Here is an 18,015-nt window from a genome sequence, read left to right as displayed (position 1 = left end):
GCTTTCCCCATCTCCTTTAAAATACATGTGTGCACTTGCAATCATTCTTAGCAGATTTAATTTCCCAAATTAAGCTCATAATTCTCTGAGACCCTTAATCTATTGCTTCATTTCAACTCTTTGCTCTTTTTGTGTTGTGGATCTCTCACTGATTATATGAACTGATACCACAGAACTCCCATTAACGACGCTCTGAGCGAGAGATCTCACGTGAAGTCTTATTGAGAAATTCTAATGTGCAAAATAATTTCAGTTATATCTTGCTTGGTTTCCACGAAGGTAGGCACTTGGAGGATACATACACATTACATTTACTAGTGGGAAAGGAAGTGCTTACAGTTATTTTGATTCCAGAAATAGGAGAGAATTCTACCTTTGTGGAAAAAATGTAATATAAAATTTTTATTCAGCTATTTTTTTAAAACTGCAAAAACCTTAAATTTCATAAAATACAGCTCTGGTTTACTACAAACATCACACAGATTTCTTAAGCCTAAAGCCCTTTCCCCAGTTAACTTGAAAAGTTCCTTTAAAAGCATCCAAAATGGGGTATAATTTACTATCAAATCTATTATCATTTTTGTGGTGTGTGAAGATTCTGGGACAGTAAACAGAAACAGGGGAGGGTTCTAACTAAGAAAATTCTAAGGAAGAGTCTATGGACATTGATTACCTTTGTTTTTTTAAAAAAAAACAAGGTCTCCTATACACACACTGCATACTATTTACACTAGGAACCAATGCTTATCAGGACCAGTCATTTATAAGACTAGAATTTCAGTTAATCCACCCACCCCACCCCCCAACCCCATTGCACATTATGTTATGCTAGGTGTCACCAGCTGGTGCTATTACATAGTGTTCCATTTTCTTTTTCTTGGTCTGGAAGGAAATGGGAAGATTTTCTCTGTGGTGGTGTTACTTTTGTTATGTGAGGTTCTATCAGAGGGAGCTGTGCTACAAGGAGGGTTTACTCTCTACCTCAATTTCTGACTGGAGTCAGTTCTTGAGGCAGAATCAGTAGGATCCAAGCATTGATATTGGGCTAAGATTTCTGAAAGAAGGGACTGCCCTGCATGCTGTTTATTGACCAACTTTGTTCCACGAGTGGTGTATATGTTTAAATAAAACAAGGTACACTTAGAATAAACCCAGATTCAAAATCTGCTACTGCTCAGCAGAGGAGCAATAATTAGAGGCCAGGTGGTCTGAATATTAAGGTTCATATTAACACTACTTCACCACACCAGTCCATCTCTGCCAGTCCTGAAAAACATCTGCTAATACGAATTGCTTTCCATCTGAAAACAAGGTACAGACTTTGCAAAATGAATTTGGCAAAATATTTCAAAATTTCTCAGTCTATACCCTTCAATTTCATTAAACATTTAGAAAACAACTGCCTTTCTAAACAGATCCCAGTCGTAAAGTACAAACAGGATTATAAGTGTTTGGAAGCAGAACAGGCACTCCTACGCTGGATGCAGCAGAAAATTTCTCGTTCTGTTTAGCTGATCCAAAAAAGGCCAACTATTTTGTAGCAGTAACAAGTAAACCAGATTTGGCAGAGAATAAAACAAGTCTTAGCCACAGGAAATCCAGAAAGATGGCTGTGTTTAAAAGAACTCATGGTGGGAAACCAAACATTGACCTCAACTTGTAAGAGGACTTTATTAAAAGAAAAAAATCCTTTTCCTTCTGTGGATCATTACCAAGAAGATATCTATTTATGACAAAACTGGAGTGCTCTGGCATGCAGTCAGAAACAGGACGACGACTTAAAATCTCACAGTCCCCCTGAGGGAACATGCCTGGAACAGATACAAGATGCGTTATTATTACTAGAAATTCTGCAGTATCTCCATGTTTTTGTAATGTTCTTAGTCTATCTGTTAAGTTTAGCTGCAACATAAATCCTTGGGTGACTGCAGTCAAGCTTAGAGACCATCTTATATATAAATACCTCAACGAGCCTAGGCATCAGTGGTAGGGGAATAAAAATGATAACAGGAACTTTACATGCTCCATAGTACGCCAGTTCTGAGACTAAAGGATTGGCTTCGGCCTCAGTGCTACTGGTAGTCATGGCTGCTGCACTTCATACTGTAGGAAGCTGGGGCCTTTTTGAAGAGTGAGAATTCCGCTCTTGGGAAATCCAGCATACAATTGTGGTACTGAGCAATTGTGTTTGGCAACTATCGTTAGTTCAAAGAGTTGCTGTGTCATAAACAGATAGCTAAGGGTTAATGTCTCTTTCACCTATAAAAGGGTTAACAAACAGTGACTTGAAACATCTGACCAGAGGACCAATCAGGAAACAAGACTTTTTCAAATCTGGGTGGAGGGAAGTTTTGGGCGTGAGTCCTTTGTTCTTGGTCTGTTCTCTTTTTGGGCTCTGAGAGTGACCACAGGAATCTCCAGGCTTTCTAATCTTCTGTTTCCAAGTTGTAAGTACAAGGATATGGCTTGCACCCAGTTGGGGTTCTTTGAGCAGTTGGCCTTTATATGTCCCAGTTCATTACACTTAAAGCATCTTCCAGCTGACTGGTCACTGGGTCGAGGTGAGTTACTGGAGACTGGTGAGGTGGAAGAATAGGGCGTCTGTGGCTTTCCTTGGGTTGTAGGTGGGGACTTTGGCTGCCCTCGGTTGTAGGGTTTATTGTCTGTGTGCCCCCTGGGGTATTCATTCCCCTTGACAGTAGCTTTCTTGCTTTCTGCCACTTCCATCCATTTGGCTCCAATCTCCCCCGCCTCGGTGAGATTTTTGGGTTTTCCATCTTGTATGTACCGTGTTATGTCCTCAGGAACACCATCCAAGAACTGCTCCATTTTTATGAGGAGGTGCAGTTCATCCAAGGATTTAACATTGTTTCCTGATATCCAAGCCTCATAATTTTTCCCAACGTAGTAGGCGTGTCTGGGAAATGACACATCTGATTTCCACTTTTGGGTTCTGAAACGCTGACGGGCATGATCCGGGGTTATCCCCATTCTGAATCTGGCCTTGGTTTGAAACAGTTTATAATCGTTCATTCTGTCCTTTGGCATTTCAGCCGCCACCTCTGCTAAGGGTCCACTGAGCTGTGACCTCAGCTATACCATGTACTGGTCTTCAGGGATGCTGTACCCAAGACAGGCCCTTTCAAAATTTTCTAAGAAGGCCTCAGTGTCATCACCTGCCTTGTAGGTGGGAAATTTCTTGTGATGTGGAACAATCATTGGCGCGGGGTTGTTAGGATTGGCTGTGTTCTGTTGCTTAGCCTTTTCTAATTCCAGGGCCTGCCGGTAGGTCTCCCTCTGGAGTTCCAGCTGTCTTTGGTGGTCTGCCTCTCTGTCTTCTTGTTCTCTTTTGCAGGCTGCCTCTCTGTCTTCTTGTTCTCTTTTGTAGGCTGCCTCTCTTTCTCTTTCTCTCAGCTCCATCTCTTGTAGTTTTTTTTTCCATATCTCGCCTGTGATCTGCCTCTTTGATTTGTTCCTCTGCACCCAGTTTTGCCTTGGAAGTCATGGTTCCTGTTCTCTTGTGTTGGGGTGCCCTCCGGTGTTTATTGTCTGAACTGCTGGCTCTCTGCTGTCTCCTGGGGTTTGCCTAGCAACAGTGCCTTTTTTTTCCTCTAGCTAACCTTTTAAATGTAAAGTAAACCAGAAAAACCACTTTATCTGCATGTGTGTTGTCCTGGGTACTTGACTCTCAATTGGAGTGCTATAGTTTCACAAAAGACCCTTTGTCAACCTTAATAGTTCCTTGCTTAATATGCAAGCCAAAATGCAACTAGAGAACAGAAAAAAAAAATTCTCTCTGGCTCTTTTTAAAACCAAAGCCTTTTTGTCTGCTTAAAAGCCCTAGCAGAGAAAAAGAAATTAATATTCCTACTGGCTTCTGGATTCTTATCTTTCCACACCGCTGCCACTCATGTCATAACTTTCCTACTCAGATCTGAACCTTAGAGTTCAGAACATGAGAAGCTAGCATGAAACCTCCAAACTTAATTACCAGCTTGGATCTGATATCGCTGCCACCAGCCAGAGAATTCCAGTGTCTGGCTCACTTGGTCTCCCCAAAACCTTCCCTGGGGGACCCCAAGACTCAGATGCCCTGAGTCTCACTACAAAGAGGAATAACCCACTTCCCTTCCCCTCCTTTACCTCCTCCCAGATTTCCCTGCCAGGGGTATTCTAGGATATTCCCTGCTTCAAGTCCTTGAAACACAAGTACCGAGAGATCAAATCTCTCTCTCCCCTCACCCAGAGGGTATGCAAAGTCAGGCTTAGTAAATCTAACACAAAGAGATTTTCTCTTCCCGCCTGTCTTTTTCCTCCCACCAATTCCCTGGTGAGCTGCAGACTCAACCCCCTTGAGCCCCCACTAAAAAAAATCCAACAGGTCTTAAAAAGAAAGCTTTATATAAAAAGAAAGAAAAAGACATAAAATGGTCTCTGTATCAAGGTGACAATATACAGGGTCAATTGCTTAAAAGAAAAAATGAATAAACAGCCTTATCCAAAAAGAATACAATTTAACACATTCCAGCAACTACACACATGTAAATACAAAAAACAATATAAACCTATTGTCTTACTATCCTTGTACTTAGAATTTGGAAACAGAAGATTAGAAAGCCTGGAGATTCCTGTGGTCACTCTCAGAGCCCAGAAAGAGAACAGACCAAGAACAAAGGACTCACACCCAAAACTTCCCTTCACCAGATTTGAAAAAGTCTTGTTTTCTGATCGGTCCTCTGGTCAGGTGTTTCAGGTCACTGTTTGTTAACCCTTTTATAGGTGAAGAGATATTAACCCTTAGCTATCTGCTTTCTTTTTAAGACCTGTTGGATTTTTTTTTAGTGGGGGCTCAAGGGGGTTGAGTCTGCAGCTCACCAGGGAATTGGTGGGAGGAAAAAGACAGGTGGGAAGAGAAAATCTCTTTGTGTTAGATTTACTAAGCCTGACTTTGCATACCCTCTGGGTGAGGGGAGAGAGAGATTTGATCTCTCGGTACTTGTGTTTCAAGGACTTGAAGCAGGGAATATCCTAGAATACCCCTGGCAGGGAAATCTGGGAGGAGGTAAAGGAGGGGAAGGGAAGTGGGTTATTCCCCTTTGTAGTGAGACTCAGGGCATCTGAGTCTTGGGGTCCCCCAGGGAAGGTTTTGGGGAGCCCAAGTGAGCCAGACACTGGAATTCTCTGGCTGGTGGCAGCGATATCAGATCCAAGCTGGTAATTAAGTTTGGAGGTTTCATGCTAGTTTCTCATGTTCTGAACTCTAAGGTTCAGGCCTGAGTAGGAAAGTTATGACATGCTGGCTTTCATTTTTTAAATAAATTGGTTTAAAAAGTGTAATGTGAATCAAATTAAAAGGATATCGAAGGGCTTGATGGCAGAGATTGATGGTTATTAGTGGAAGGCTACTTGAAGACCCTCATAAAACTCACTTCTTTTAGGAGGAAGGAGAAGGTTACTCCAAGGGCACTGGAGGCTACTCCAACTAATTTAATACATAGTGGTGCAAATCTAGATTATTCAATTTCATCTGAAAAAAAATCTCTAGTTAGAGTGTTACATACTTTATAGTTTCTGTAGGTCAAACTCACCGCACACAGCAGGGGCTCCTTGCATCCCTCCATTCTCCCCAACAAATTCTCTGTGTGCCCCCCTATTTCCCAAGCCAATGGATGTGGTTGGCAGCCCAGAGATGAAGGAGACCATGCAATGGCTTGTAAAGCAGCAGGAGCAGATGCAGAAGGCCCTGCAAGGCTTCCAGCAGTCCTACCAGGGTGAGAGACAGGCCTTGCTAACCTGGCAGAATAGCAAAAAAGCCTACACTTCTGTATAAGAGAGCAGGTGAGTCTTGTGATGGGGGATGGCACCTGGCCAAGGGGCTTGGGACTCTAAAATGGGCCCCAGCAGATGACCCAGATGCATTCCTCGGTATGTCTGAGTGGGTAACCATGGGCAACAGTTATGATAGGGCAACCTGGGCCCTATGGCTGGCTCCCTACCTAGCTGGCAAAGCTCAAATGGCCTGCATGGCACTGAGTGACAAAAAGGCCCGGAACTATGAGGCGGTGAGGGCAGCAGTCCTAGATCAGGTCGGCCTGTCAGAGAAATACTGCTGAAAGTTCCCGTTGGCCAGCTGGATGGTGGCCACGCGGCCCCGGGCATTTGCTCACAGAGTGATGGACTGGGCCACCCACTGGCTGAAGCCCGAGACGCAAATGGTGGGAGAAATAATGAATGCCCTAGTCCTAGAATAACTGCTACAGAGCTTCCCTGAGAACATCCGAGTCTGGGTCAGGTGACATCAGCAAGTACAGTCAATGCAGCGGTCAAGCTGACTGAGGAATAAACAAAGGCAGAAGTCCCCCGAAGGGAGGGCCGACCCTCTAGAGACAGAGTTGAGGAAGAAGCCAAGCGAACCCCTCCCTGGAAAAGGCCCAGAGAGGAAGAAGGAGGAACTCTGAGGAGCTCCCAGTAGAGCCAGCGCAATCATTTGCTGGCAGTACAGGCGGCCAGGACACAAAAAGGGAGACTGCCCGGACATGGAATGTGGTTGCGCCAAATTTTTGGCTGGACTAATGCTAGAGGGTGGGAAAGTGGGCAGAGGCTGTCCACCATCCCAGTGAGGGTGGGGAGGAAACCCCAGAGCGGCCTGGTGGATATGGCTTCAGGCTGCTCACTTGTCCAGAGGGGGCTGATAAAACTGCACTGGATAATTCCAGATGCATGGATGACCCTGGAGTCTATCTATGGGGACAGAAAATACTGCCCGATGGCCCAGGTGTCCCTAGAAGCGTGGGGCAAATTTAAATAGAAGCGAGTTGGGGCCATAGAGGGGTTACCGTACCCCATTGTGTTCGGTATGGACTGGGGCCCTCCCCTCAGATAGAAAAGGAAATGTTCCCCAAAGAAGGAGGTGGGGAGCCCTAAATTGAGAAGACCCACTGAGAAAGAGGAGCAGGGGCCTCAGGGAAGCGAACATAGAAACCCTAGACAACAGAGCCCACATAGGGTAGAAAGAGGGGACGGAGATGCAGGGAAGAGGGCCAGCCCAAGCCCCTTAGAGGGGGAAAAAGGAGCAACTGGAGAGCTCCACAACGCAGCTCACAGGAGAGGAGACATGGACCCCGCTTGGTGGCTTGCGAGAACCCGACCCCCTACTGGTAGAAAGTGGGTAAAGAAGAAGAGACACCCACAGGGATGCGACTGGTGTGAGGACCTGTGGGTGGCAGCAGAGCTATAAGGGCATTCATCCCTCATGCAGTGTACTTTCTGCGGGTGGGAGATGAAGAACTCCCCTCCCGCCCCCGAAATGCTGGGGATGACCTGAATAAAGGGGAGAGACTCTCCCGGACGAACCCCGCTGGTTCATAACAGGGTGCTGGCTAAGGAAATCTGAGCCAGGCCTCTGTCATGCCAGCTATAATTGAGAAAGGGGAATTGGAGCTGGCTGATTGGCAAACGGAGAACAGCTGCCGGCCTTGTTAACCAGGGGCTATATAAAGGCTGGCAGGAAAGAAGGAAAAGGAGTCAGAGAATTAGAGGGAATAGGAGCTCTTCTCTGCTGGCTGCAGGAGCTAGCAGTGCCTGAGGCTGTAATAGTGAAGTTGCTGGTAGCTAGAAAGTGGTGAGAAGGTACACTGTAAATAATGAGCACAGGTCATTGAACCTATGTAGAAGTCTCTGGCTGATTTGTGGGTGTGGCAGGAGAGCAGGGCCCAGCGGTGCATTGTCAAATTCAAATTTGGTGTTCAACAGTTATCACATTACATCCAAAACAGAGAAATACCATTAAGTTGAGCATAAGGCCTCATAAGCTTTGCCAATAAAGGTCTTGGAACGGAAACTTTGATAATTTGATGTCCATATAATTGATTATGTTCAGTTACAGCAACCATTACTATACAAGGAACAAATGGCATAACTAGTTCTTTGAAATTCAGGCTTTATGGGGAAATGCATTCTCTTCTACAGTACCAGAGCTAACACAGCAAAGACGGCAACAGAGTATAACCTCCCTCTGGTTGCTGTTTTGAGAGGTAAACACAATAGCAACAGCATCAGACATTCGGCAACTTAATTTCTTTCATGTGGCAATTGTTAGAGCTTTCCCATTAACAAGAGAGCCAAGTTACAGTTAGTAATGCAACTACGTATTTCCATAATTTCCGGCAATGAACTTATGTTGAGCTACAATATTGCTAATTCCTCATTTTAAGGTTTGTTTTTAAACTTCAGCTCCAAATTGGCTGACTTTCAAATCTGATTTTTTCATGGTAACTGCAATAATTAATTATACAATAATAAATTTATGGTCTATTTGCAAAACCTTAACTCTCTTATAGTATTGTGATTGGGAATCATTTAAGATTCAGAACTCTTCAACACTATATCCCAGATGAGAAAACACAGTATTTTTAGAATAGTAACTGATTTATTATGTATGAAGCTGCTATGTCAGCAGTTGTTTCATTAAGGAAAAGGAAACTTAGCTATTGTGTAGCTATCTCAAGAAAGAGGTAGAATAATCTAGTTTATTGCATACCGGTAATGGTGCAGGCATCTCTGTATTCTCTGTAGTCCGGCACATCATTTTCCACTGCTTCACTTACATAGTGCTCTTCATGGATGCCTGTGTTACAGGCTAGGACTGCATGGTTCGTTGGCTCTGAAGGGGGCACAGTGGCAGCCAAAGTGCAGTCGTGCAAAGCTGTGGCGTCCAGCTTGGCAGGTTTCACAGGGATGTACAAACTGCCATCAGGGGGACCAGTGCTGGAGACTGGGTCTGGCACGCAGAAACGCAACCCTGTCTCTTTCTAATGTTAGAAACCTTGAGAGGTCTGAAAAACAAACAAAAGCAGCATATATTAAATTCAGGCAATTCTAACAAAATTAGTCAAAATAGATTTGTCAAATATTCTATTAATTCCATGATAAGTTCAGCAAATATTACAAGACAAATACCGCACATGGACCATCTGCCACACTTAGTACACTGTGTAATCACTTTATCCACAGACAGGTGTTAGGCCTGTTACTGTTTATCCTATGATTTCAAATATTGATGTAAGATTTTTCTTTTTTGTCAAATCCCCTAGAGTTAATATAGTCCATCAGCCAAAGAACATATTGTAATGAATATGCTAGGGCATTACCACCATTCCTCCAGCCTAACCAGTGGAGGGCACTATTTTACCCAGTTCAACATTCAGCCGGTAGAGGAGTCTGTGTTCCAGAAAACCAGAAAAAGGAAGTAAAATCCTGACATCAGAGAGGATCAAGTTAGGGAGAGAGTTAGAGACTGCATGTGAGCAAGAACAGCTGCCTGGGATCAGGCTGCAAAGAGAGGGCTCAGCTGGGCTGCAGGGGGAAGCAAAACAGCCTATTACTTTCAGGGAGCCAGCAAAAGAACAAAAGAATATATTGCACTGGTTTGCAAGCAGGTTGAATGCAACTGCAAAAGTGACATCACAGATGAAAGACCTGAGCTCTAACCAATGAAGTCTTCAAGTGCTTCATTGCCTTCAGGAGAAGGACAAACTTGAGTTAATTTTATACACTTGGAGGAAGTGTTGGTGGGTGACAAACAAGTGGTTGACTTGTTTGTAACTGCTAACATCCTCATGCCTGGGCTATTTGCGTATTTTATTTTCTAGCACCCCCTACTGAAATAATCCTCTTACTTTCTTCAGTGAGTTCCCATAAACACTCAATTGAAGTCTGTGGAGCCCAGTTCTCAGAGTGCCTACAGTACCTGCCTCTAAGCTCATGGTACAGGCCTGTGGTCCCACAGAGAACTACCAGACATCTAGAGGGGACCACAGCACAAATAGCATTTACAATATTTTATGGTCTTTCATATGTGTGCTCTTCTCAGCTTAGTCTGTATTTTTCAACAGGGATGAGTATTAAGACCCAGAAAATCCAGGCCTCTTGCACAACTCATTTACCTTTAAGTCAGAGATACAGAGAGACTGACAGATAGTCAGTCTTAGTTCTAAAATGTCTCATACTTTATCATGATGATTTATGCATTATGGCATTTTGTCAAGGCTAAGTAACCTGAAAATGACTCTTAGGTTCAAAGACACAAAGCTGAAATTGCACTCTCCTTCCACTATAATCACCATGGGACAATCATTTTTCTCTGTATTAAAATGATAAATTTATCCTGGCATATCCTTAAATGCAGTATTCCTCTGCTGTAGCAGCCACAGAAAGGGGAAAGTCCCCAATGAGTGCTTTAGCAGAAAGCTCATGGCTCTTCTGCATAGTATCTTTTATTACCTAGCTATCAATGCATGCAGCTTTGCAGAACAACTGGGTCGTTTGTACTGGTTATTTTTAAACTTGTCCCCTGTCAAGTTGCTATGCTGGAATAACACTGGTCTACAGTTTTTGAGAAGTCATCTGCTTCAGAGATAAAATGTGATATTATTATGTATTTTGATGTGCTGAATTCAAATATGACAATTAAAACAACTGATTGGCTACTGTTTCTAAGCTATTTAAGTTTTTACATTTTATGTCTATGTATATTGTGTAGATAGTAGTTTTAATCATAAACTGTAACCCTAGGTCTTTTCATGTGTTTATGGTTGCTTTACATGATATTTCACCTGTCCTGTTTATGGAACACTTTAAAAATCAGCAAAAGGGTTATATAAATAATAGTTTTTTGCCTTTTATGTACATAATTTAGTCCCATTCAGTGTCTACTCGGCGCTTCTTGGCGTGTCTCTTGTATTCATTAAATGGAGCATCCCTTGTCACTGTCCAGCAATACTCTGCAAGCATTGATGGGCTCCATTTGCCCTGATAGCCTGCCAGGAGATTACACTGCTGTAGTCTGGAGCCCAACAGCTCTGCCTTACTCTTGGGTAGTTCCAAATCCCTGACAAGGTCATTCAGTTCACCTTGTCTTATGAGGTGTGGTTCAGAGGAGGAGGATGGGAGAAAATGTGGGTCCTGGGACATTGATGGTTCAGGACCAGAAGTTTCATCCTCTTCCTCATCTGACTCAAGTGAGAATGATTCTGGTGCATCAGGAACCGGCAGTCCTTCTCCGTGGGGTACTGGGCATATAGCTGATGGAATGTTTGGATAATGCACAGTCCACTTTTTCTTCTTTGACACACCTTTCCCAACTGGAGGCACCATGCAGAAGTAACAATTGCTGGTATGATCTGTTGGCTCTCTCCAAATCATTGGCACTGCAAAAGGCATAGATTTCCTTTTCCTGTTCAACCACTGGCAAAGATTTGTTGCACAAGTGTTGCAGCATATGTGTGGGGCCCACCTCTTGTCCTGATCTCCAATTTTGCAGCCAAAATAAAGGTGATAGGCTTTCTTACCGATAGTGGTTATACTGCGCTTTTGTGATGCAAAAGTCACTTCACCACAAACATAGCAGAAGTTATCTGCACTGTTCACACAAGTACGAGGCATCTCCGCTCACTTTGGCTAAACAGAAACGGGTCCCTTTGCAAAATCAAACACTGACAAATAACAGAGCATGACACTGTATGATTTCTAGAGCTGATATAGGGCAATTTGTTCAGCAGAGTGATGTAAGCTTCGTTATGATTGCATCATCCATGACTACTAGGAATAACATGATGCAATTCATATCATGTATGACGCAATACCAGCTTCAGATTGCATCATTCATTGTTTGGCCTAAAAAGCAAGTACTGTCCAAACCCAGTCATAGATTTATTCATAGATCCAGTCAAAGATGTATTTTAGTCATTTCTGGTTTAAATTGAGATCCCTTCCCTTTATAACTCACTTATCCTCCGCCATTCCCAAGTCAAGGGTCGTATATACTGACCCAATAGCATATCTTGAAAACTAGAGCCAATCAACAATTTTAAGCATCATTTTCATTCTCAGTGACCCAGAATTAGTAAAGTTGGACTACATTTATTTCAGAAGCATTTTGGCTATAGAGCAGTGTAATCAAAGAGAGAAAACTGCTGTTACAAATTTTTTCTTTACATGAAATTGGCATTAAGGAATAATCTCCATTCCTCCTTCACAGTTCACAGAGAAGTGTTTCAAGGCACAGCAAGGAAGCACGCTGAAAACGTATCAACTGACTAAAAAGTATTTTATGTCTCCATTTCCTCATGATCCCATCATACACCCATGAATCATATTTGTAATTGAAAACTCCACTGGGTAAAGCTCACCCTTTGTTCACAGGAACAATGTCGTCTAGGGAAACATCTAGTAACAGCAATATTCATTCCCACACTCCCTCTCCCCCAACCCTTATGAATCCTTCCTTTTACAATTATAATGAGTGAGGAACCTCTCAGGCATGGCTTGTAAGAAGTGTGTCTCCCTACATTACACTTCTATCGATCAAACATGTATAAGTGAGTTTCGAACAGATGAGACACTGGCATTTACAATGGTCATGGATACTAATACAGTATCTTGTGTGAATACATTCTTCCTCGGGGCTCCCTTCTTCCAGTGATTTTTCCAAACCCTTCTCTCACATACCCACAATCACTGAAATATTTGCAAGCAGTGACCAGAACACAATACAGCAAGTTTCATTACATCTGGCATCCAGTCAACATAAGCCCCTCCATTCATCTAGCATACCACCTAGGTCACTGCAATAAGGTCACACCAGTTCTCTCCACCCCAGACAGTCTGAGATGTGAAAAAAGCTCCACTTCTTACATCACTAGCCACCTGCAAACAGAAATCAGTCAAGAATTTTGTTGATCCCTGGAAGAATATAATGAGATTTCACTTCTATAGCTACACTAACCCTGTAGTTGGGGATAAGCTGGTTTTGGTCAATAACGGAGCTGTGTGGATAATTCACAAAAGTAATTCAAACACATTTTATGTTTTTTATTTCCTACTTGAAAATTGTTTGCATGCAGATCACAATTTTCTTGAATTTGTTATTCAAAATTATTCACCAAGTAATTAATGGTCTGTGGAAGCTCGTTTCCAAAAGGTTGCTACAAGAATGATTTATTCAAAATTTGAGATTTGACATAGATCACTGGTCACATGATTGGTTACAAGTCACACAAGAGTGTATATTAAACTCTTTTCATGAACATTCCTGACGGCAAACTTCTTCACTAAACTGTTCATAGAAAGCAATCACAAAAGGGATGCCCATGTGGCTGGAATTAATTTATTAAAAATGCAAGTGGATATTCATATAATTATTTTAGCAGTATTTGCCCAGACTGGATCAATACTCAGCGTGAACCCAAAGATACATAGAAAGCAAATATGTTGAATAAAATGATGCTGTTTGTACTTAGACACTTTTCTGAGGAATCTGTTCTTCAAATTAAGTCTAAAGCAGTCAGATATATATTTTTTAAATGTCCTGCAAGCAGCCATAACAAAAGAAACCCAAAATTTACTGCACATGGTAGTTAAATGTACCATAGTTATTTTCTGATCTGAATACAGAAAATACAAGGGACGTATTTATGTATCATAAAAATTAAATATTGTAATACAGTAAATATTGACTTTTACACAATGGTATGCACTGCAGGCAGCTCCTCCTTTAAAGATAAAGGACCAGGTCATGAAGCCCTTTTGCTCATAAAAAAATCCCAAATTAGCATGGTTTAAAATGTTTTCTAGCCTGAAAAGGGCCCCCATAAAAATGACTACCTCTTAGGCCTGATGTACATTTGAAAGTTTAATTGACAGCTATACTGGTAATTCACAGTACTACTTGGTGTCATTAGGGACAAAAATGGGGGAATGGATCAGCATTCATGTCGGACTCCCTGTCAGTACCTGACCCAAGCCGGGGAAGCTAACGATCCAACCGGTGGACCAAATTCAGTGATGAATCCTGGTCACATGCCATCTGAGGCATATTGTGCATATGCTAAGAGGAAGGGACAAAAATAAGTTATTACTCCCATTAGCCCTTCACAGTCAACTTGGCTGAAAGAGAGGGAACTACATTATATTGCTTCCTGAACTTCAGCGGAATTCTTGGCTAAGCTACAAGAAAATGGAGCTGCATAGGGATCACTGTACCAAAGTACAGGTCTGTGAAATTTAAAAAAAAAAAAACCTGTATGACTTTCAGAGCTAAGCAGCATTTGCAAGACTGGCAGTTTGTTTATTTTTTTCCAAACTTGAAAGCCAAGCACAATTGATGCAGAAATCTCAGAGTCAGTAAAATGTTACTCTACAGCGTAACTCTTCATAGGACACACACACTTTTATGGCCTATTACAAAATGCAACAGTGTTGCAACAGGGCCGGTGCAAGGATGTTTCACGCCCTAGGCTTCACTTCTCCCACCTCCCAGGCTTGGGGCACCTAAGCTGATTGGTGCCGCAAGCCTGGGAGGCGGGAGAAGTGAAGCAGCTCACCCCTGCCCCGCTTCCTCCCCAAGCATGCCGTGGTTGCTTCACTTCTCCCGCCTCCCAGGCTTGCGGCACCAATCAGCTTAGGCGCCGCAAGCCTGGGAGGCGGGAGAATGGAAGCAGCCACGGTGTGCTCAGGGAGGAGGCGGGTCAGGGGTGAGCTGGGGCGGGGAGTTCCCCTGTGTGCTGGCCCCCCCCTTACTTGCTGCAGGCGGCCCTCCCCTGCCCCAGCTCCCTTCACCTAAATGCCGGCAGCGACCGGGGTCACCAAAGATCTCGCCGCTGCGGTCGCTGCAGAAGGAAATGGCGCCCCCCCCCCAAATCCTAGTGCCCTAGGCAACTGCATAGGTCGCCTAAATGGTTGCACTGGCCCTGTGTTGCAACCAGGGTCAGGGAAAACGCAGTTACCTTTTCCGTAACTGGTGTTCTTCGAGATGTGTTGCTCGTGTCTATTCCACAATAGGTGTGAGTGCTCACCATGTGCACCAGTGTCAGAAGTTTTTCCCTTAGCACTACCCATAGGGGAACTCTCCTAGCGACCTCTGAAGTGGCGTCTCCATGGCGTGGTATAAGGGGCACTGTGCGCTCCCCCCACCCTCAGTTCCTTCTTGCCAAACAACTCCGACAGAAGGGAAGAAGGGCGGGATATGGAATAGACATGAGCAACACATCTTGAAGAAGACCAGTTACGGATTCCCCCCACCCTCAGTTCCTTCTTGCCAAACAACTCCGACAGAAGGGAAGAAGGGCGGGATATGGAATAGACATGAGCAACACATCTTGAAGAAGACCAGTTACGGAAAAGGTAACTGTCTTTTCTTCTTAAAGTGATTGCTCATGTGAATTCCACAAGAGGTGATTCCAACCTATATCTGTTGGAGGTGGGAAAGTTATAAAAAATACACACACACACACACTCTCCCCTTCGTAGTCCAATAATGTCTTAAAAATCAGTTCACCCCATTTGGTCCATCGCTCCAAAAATAGTCAACAATTCTGTTTCTCTCTCACAAAAAAAAAAAAACTAACTAAAAATAGTATTTTTAGGAATAGTCCAAAGAGTCCTCTGTAATTCTAGCCAACTTCACCCATTTTACTCCCACATCAAAACAGCACTTGGAGTCGATCAGTGCTGTTTCTTTAACCAAGCAGAGGGGATATCACTATTCAGCAATGTGAAGGACCCTCTCTTCAACTCACTGACCAAGCTTCCACTTCAGCACCTTATCTCCACTGGTGTGCCTCAATAAGAGCCAAAGAGTGGGTACTGAACCCATGGCTATGCAGAGTACAACGAAGTTCACTCCTATCTAAGTTTAAAGGGCTGTTTAAGAAAAGATCTTGTAATCAAGTCAGTCAATTTGAGTTTCAGTTTTTTAATTTGCAGTTTTTATTGCGTCTTATACCACAATATGGACAGGCCCCTTCTGTGTTCCACAGGAATACAAGATGAACCTCTTCTGCAGCCAGCATTAAAAGCAACTCCGCTGTAAATGCATTACTAGCCTTGACACAAATATCACACAAGGCATTTTTTCCTGGAAGAACAGAAAAAAGGACTATGTGATGCACCTATCATGGGGACGCTTTGTGGTCCTGCTCTCCAGGTCCACTGAGTATTCAACATTTTTTAGAAAAAAAAAATTGGTTTGGATTTTAAGGATCCAAGAATCTTTCCATATACATGGTCTAAGACATCTGTGAAGTTGGAAGGGTCCTAGAACCTAAACATTTTTATGAGAAGGGACGCCTATCTCTCTAGTACGTATTTCTGAAGATAAAGAGAAACCTCCCCAGTGACCACATTAGCTGCTGATAATCTCCGGGCACCAGTTCACATTAGAAAAACAGAACAGATAGAAAACACTTCTCAGCCACAAGGATTTGAGGGATTTTTCTTGGCATCACCAGGGTCAGGAGTTCTGTTTCTGTCTATTTATTAGGTACACTAGCTCCGTCTATTAAAACATACGTTGGGGCTTTGAAAGGTGATGTAAGAAAGGTTTTCCAAGAATTTTTTTTTCTTATAGTGTTCCCAAAAGATCACCTGAGAAAACCCTCTGCCCATTTTATCTTACTCCGTACACCATTCTCCGGGCCTCTCAACACTTCTATTTAATAAGCCAGTGAAGTTACTATAAAAAGATCTGAAATTTCATATTTATATCTAGCTGCTTCTCCAGAGGCTGAGCATGTTGTCCCAAACCATGGGAGCAACAAACTTGGACTAAGAATTAAATCCAGATCTTCTCTATGGCCAAGATGAGTAAAGGATTAGGCCAGCCAGCAATTCTACAGTTTACCCTTTTCATTTTATGGTTTGGAATGCACTGCTGAATCAGATCAATGCAGGGATTTTGTAAAACACAAACTCAAGACTTGCTTCAAGCACCAGATTTTGTGATTTCTTTACCAAGTCAAAACCTGCATTTAGAAGTATTTTATTTATGTTTCCTTTCCCCAAGTGAGCAGGTTGACTTTATAAAGCAATAATTCAAAAGGGCAGCCTAGTATCAAAGTAGATTATAATGACTGGTTCATTTTTAAAAAAACACTGACATCCTATTAAACATGTATTGTGATTGACTACAAAACAACTTATAATTTTCAATATCTTACAACTAAACCTAACTATTTAAAAGTAAATAAATGCACTCATTTCCCTTCAGATTAAGCCTGTACTTTGCACTATTTTTTTCAGAAGTGTTTGTCTTAATGCATGCTTTACATTTTCTTCCTAGATTCTCCACAAGAAATCATATTCATCTTTCCATACAGAGTTTGGCCTTTGACATCCGCAATATTTATTTCTCAGTTCTACTCACGCCAGACCAAGTTAACTGAACAAATTTAAACATTGTGAGACATTAATCAAGAGTATCACAGTCAAGTAGTGGGAAATTGCAAGTGGACTGGAGATTATAAGACAAGAATGAACATACCACAAAGGAGACAGCTCATGGAAGAGAGACGCACCTGAAGAACTGTCTTGTACAGTAGAGCACTTATAAATGACAGAGAAGACAAGGATTTGCAGCTGGGGAAGCAAAAGTGTTGAGGTAGTAAGGTAGAGCTAGGATTGGAAGGAGGAGGGGCAGCAGGCGACAGGGGTGAGCAAAAGGTGAGAGCCAGCAGGTGGAGCCTCTTGTAGGAAAAAAGGTTCAGTACCAACTGCCTAGACAAAATTGTCTGAAACAATACTAGGGGCTGGGATACCCACAAGAAAGGCAGGGAGCAAAGATGAGCCTGTGATTGGAGGTGGGTTCTCTATTTTAGGTATAAATCTAGCATATTAAAGTGACATCAATCTAAAAAATCCAAACACATTTCTGTCTGAAAAGTTTGTTCCTGATATCATTACAAACAACTTCTAAAAGGCTTGTATCTGAAAGAGATTAGAAGGGAAAATATTTTATCCTGGTTTTTTGGTTTGTTTTTTTTTTAGTTTTTACTTTGAGATTGGAGAACAGCGTGTGCCCAGTCAATTTCCCCCTATTGTCAGTCAATTTCTTTTATGGGTGGATGGCGGGGGGGTGGTTGCATGGCAAGGAGACAGACCATCTAAGCTAGAAAAATAGGTTTATAAAACTGTGACATACATTATGAAACTGTGACAGATATTACAATCGCATGCAATATC

The 18,015-nt window shown here is 42.6% G+C and overlaps 1 protein-coding gene across 4 annotated transcripts in view; it reads right to left on the bottom strand.

Moving 5' to 3' along the window:
• TRAK1 (trafficking kinesin protein 1) overlaps window positions 1-8,808 on the bottom strand; it is a 126,014-nt gene extending 117,206 nt beyond the window's left edge. For all 4 annotated transcript variants that reach the window (XM_050937920.1, XM_050937923.1, XM_050937924.1 and 1 more), the window contains exon 1: window positions 8,540-8,808. The gene's annotated coding sequence lies outside the window, so the exon portion shown is untranslated. The remainder of the gene's footprint in view (window positions 1-8,539) is intronic.
• Between the last annotated feature and the right edge of the window lie 9,207 nt (window positions 8,809-18,015).

This window comes from Gopherus flavomarginatus, chromosome 2 (assembly GCF_025201925.1).
Source record: "Gopherus flavomarginatus isolate rGopFla2 chromosome 2, rGopFla2.mat.asm, whole genome shotgun sequence".
Lineage (NCBI taxonomy): Eukaryota > Metazoa > Chordata > Testudines > Testudinidae > Gopherus > Gopherus flavomarginatus.
The sequence above is the reverse complement of the archived record's forward strand: the minus strand, read 5'-3'. Positions and strand labels throughout refer to the sequence as shown.